Source organism: Stegostoma tigrinum, unplaced genomic scaffold, assembly GCF_030684315.1.
Source record: "Stegostoma tigrinum isolate sSteTig4 unplaced genomic scaffold, sSteTig4.hap1 scaffold_76, whole genome shotgun sequence".
NCBI lineage: Eukaryota > Metazoa > Chordata > Chondrichthyes > Orectolobiformes > Stegostomatidae > Stegostoma > Stegostoma tigrinum.
Window position 1 is genome coordinate 1,327,484 of NW_026728705.1, and position 4,080 is coordinate 1,331,563.

At 51.4% G+C, this 4,080-nt stretch overlaps 1 pseudogene; it reads right to left on the reverse strand.

Annotated features, from left to right (window-relative positions):
• Window positions 1-1,316: 1,316 nt before the first annotated feature.
• LOC132209255 (U2 spliceosomal RNA) lies at window positions 1,317-1,491 on the reverse strand (annotated as a pseudogene).
• Window positions 1,492-4,080: the final 2,589 nt, after the last annotated feature.

A 4,080-nucleotide genomic window follows, 5' to 3' on the forward strand; every position in this document is an offset into this window, starting at 1 on the left:
CCCTGATCCTGCTTGCCCTACATGCCTGATATTGAATGATTCCGTGGACATGCTGTGTCAGGATATCCTGACTGAATCCTGTCTCCCTTGCCCTGACTGCGAACTGTTTCCCTGAGACTTTGCGACATGACCATTTGGTCGAAACATGTGTTTGTTGCCACAGCTGCTGACCAGCCCTTGACTGTCTGCTGGTAATAACAGTGCTCAGCTGCCTGGCTTATGCCTGTGATAAACACCAGGCAAGACAGGAGCACTGTGAGACATTAGGTTCTAGTTGAGACGTCAAAGTGCAAAAATGCCAGGGAAAGGCAGAGATATTGTGGCAGAACACATCTCAGGTGCTGAAAAGTTTGTAGAGTTCTGTCAGCAAGAATGTACTTTGTGCACAGGCAATTCTGCATCTTGATGTAGCATTTTTATTTAACTTCTGGCTCATTTCGCTAAATCTGCAAATATCTCTTGGTCTGGCTAATGTGAGAAGTGGTAATCTGATTAAACTCAGGCCTTGACTTGAGAAAAATAAAGCAGTCACATGCACACTTGTTTGATTGGTTGCTCTTGCACTTAAATGAAAAACATGCGTTGTATGCACCATATTCTTTCCTGGCTCAGTGTTCCAAAATCTCTAGATCAATACATCCCAAGTCGTCATCATCAGAGTCAAAACGAGTGAATACTTCGATAGCTTCATTTTTTTTTCTGAAATGCTATTTGTAATGAGGTAGTGTTGGCAGGATATTTTCTTTTACTTCTGATGCCATGTGTGGATTTTCAGGGATGGTGTTGGTGGGAAGATGTGGCATGTGCCAGGGATGAGGCACTAACATTCAGAGCAAGTGCTGAACATGCAGAAAAGGAGATTAAAACAGGTACCTTGGAACAAGCATAGTTGGAGAAGGTTGGGTGAGAGTACTGAGAGAAAGCACTTTGGTGGCAGCACCAGGACACGTGTTTGATTCCAGCCGTGGGTGACTGACTGCCTGTGTGGAGTTTGCACATTCTCCCTGTGTCTGTGGGTTTCCTCAGAGTGCTCCCACAGTCCAAAGATGCGCAGGTTAGGTGGATTAGCCATGTTCAATTGCCTGTAGTGTTTAGGGAGAGGTAGTTCAGGTGGGTTATAGATTGGGCTGGGATGCTCTGAGGTTTGGTGTGGACTTGTTGGGCTGAAGGGCTGTTATGGTTCCAGAGTGTTGAGCAGATGGTGGAGAATCTGAGATAACAGGCCAACTAGGACTGAAGGAACAGGAATTCTGATGTCTCAGGCCGAGACACCCTTCTTCAAGTTTTGATCAGGCTGTTTTTTAAACTTGGTTTAATGAGACTGCACCGTTCCTGGAAACACTGCAATACCAGGATGATGCGTGGAGAGGATGGAGCAAGTCCCTGTTCCAATTCCTGCTCCAAAAATCAGTTTAACATAGGGTCCTTAAGTAAAGGACATGTCACATATTAAAGCTGATAAGAACAGATTTTTTTTATTTGAAAAAATATACTTCAACCATAAGATGTACAAAAAATAAAACACATTTATACACCTACCCAGTCATGCAAGCTGCTCCTGGTTACCCAGGGGGCTACGTACACCAACTAAAGGAAAAAAACAAAACAAAGCAAAAGCTAAACAAAAGAAAAAATACCCTGGCAGTCGTCTCCCCGCACAGTCCCTGTTGGCCCCCTGACCAGTTGGGGAAGGCGCAAGCTGGGCCCAGTTACCAGATAGGGCCCTTTTTTCTATTCTGGATGAGGGGTTTCATACGGTGGTCTTTCCCCACCGCGCCTTGGCGTTAGCTGCCCCAAGCTTTAGTGTGTCCCTCAGCACATAGTCCTGAACCTTGGAGTGCGCCAGTCTGCAAAACGCGGTCGGGGTCAGTTCTTTCAGCTGGAAGACCAGCAAGTTGCAGGCAGACCAAAGAGCGTGTTTCACCGCATTGATGGTCCTCCAGGCGCGGTTGATGTTGGTCTCGGTGTGCGTCCCGGGAAACAGCCCGTAGAGCACGGAGTCCCATGTCACGGAGCTGCTCGGGATGAACCTCAACAAATACCACTGCATCCCCCTCCAGACCTCCTGCGCATAGGCACACTCCAGAAGGAGGTGATCCAAAGTCTCGTCACCCCCCACCCCCGCCGCCGCAGCCACCTCGAGGGCAGCGTGCGGTGGCGCAGAGATTCTGGTAATGCAGAAAAGGAGCTCACTGGCAGAGCCTCTCTCTCTGCCAGCCAATCAATGTCCTTGTGCTTGTTTGAAAGTTCTGGCGATGAGGCATTCTGCCAAACGACTGTGGCAGTCTGCGCGGGGGGGGAGCCACACGACGGGATCCACCCTCTCCTTTTCTCGAAGGGTCTCGAGGACACTACGTGCTGACCACTGCCTGACGGCCTTGTGGTCAAAGGTGTTTCCTTTCAAAAATTTCTCCACGAAGGACAGGTGGTACGGGACAGTCCAACTACTCGGAGCGTTCCGCAGCAATGAGGCCAGGCCCATCCTTCGCAACACTGGGGACAGGTAGAACCTCAGTAAGTAGTCACACTTGGTGTTTGCGTACTGAGGATCTACGCACAGCTTGATGCAGCTGCACACAAAGGTAGCCATCAGGGCGAGGCTGGCGTTCGGTACATCCTTTCCCCCATTTTCAAGGTCTTTGCACATGGTGTTCCTGCGGACCTGGTCCATCCTTGACCCCCACATGAAGTGGAAAATGGCCTGGGTGACGGCAGCGGCGCAGGTCTAGGGAATAGGCCAGGCCTGGGCCACATACAACAGTACCGAAAGCCCCTCACACCTGACAACCAGGTTTTTACCTGCGATCGAGAGGGACCGGAATGTCCACCTGCCTAGCTTCTGCCTCAGTTTGGAGATACGCTCCTCCCAAGTCTTAGTGCACACCCCAGCTCCACTGAACCAAACACCCAGCACCTTCAGGTAGTCTGTCCTGACGGTGAAGGGGATGAAGGAGATGTCGTCCTAGTTCCCAAAGAACATGGCCTCGCTCTTACCCCTATTGACTTTGGCACCCGAGGCCAGTTCAAACTGGCTGCAGATGCCCAACAGCCGACTCACCGACCGACGATCAGTGCAGAAGATGGCGACATCGTCCATGTACAAGGAGGTCTTGACCTGAAGGCCTCCGCTGCCTGGGATAATCACGTCCTTCAGGCTCATGTCCTTCCTGATGGATGCAGCGAAGGGCTCCATACAGCACACAAACTCAGCAGGAGAGAGCGGGCAGCCCTGCCTGACTCCAGATCTGACGGGAAGACTGTCCGATTCCCACCCGTTGATCGAGACTGCGCTAGTGATGTTGGTGGAGAGCAGTCGGATCCAATTGCGGATGCCCTTTCCAAACCCCAATTTGGAGAGGATGTCCCTCATGTAAGCATGAGAGACCCTGTCGAAGGCCTTCTCCTGGTCCAGGCTGACGAGGCAGGTGTCCACCCGCCTGTCCTGTACGTAGGCGATCGTATCCCTGATGAGTGTGAGGCTCTCAGCGATCTTCCTGCCCGGCACAGCACAGGTTTGGGAAGGGTGAATCACCGACTCCAGGACAGACCTGACCCGGTTGGCTATGACCTTGGCCAGGATTTTGTAGTCCACATTCAAAAGTGAAATGGGACGCCAATTCTTAATTTCTTCCCTCTCCCCCTTCTTCTTGTAAATGAGGGTGATGATGCCCTTCCTCATGGACTTGCACATTTCCTCTGCCCGAAGTGCACGATCGCACACCTCCAGCAGGTCCTGGCTGACCAGGTCCCACAGAGCGGAATACAGCTCGACCAGTCTTATTCCGTCGCTCCCGGGATTGTTATTCCTCTCAAAGGACTTGAGGGCTCTGGTCAGCTCGTCCAGGGATATCATCCGGTCCAACCACTCCCTTGTGCCGTCGTCTAAGACCTCCGTGATAGATGACAGGAATGACTCGGAGGCCGTGCTGTCCGTGGGCTTCGCGTTGTACAGTCTGGTATAGAAGGATCTGCCGATCCTCAAAATGTCAGGCCAAAACGACGTCAGCGAGCCGTCGTCCTCCTTCAGCCAGCTAAGCACAGAGCTCTCTTTGCGCACCTTCTGAAAGAAGAAACGCGAGC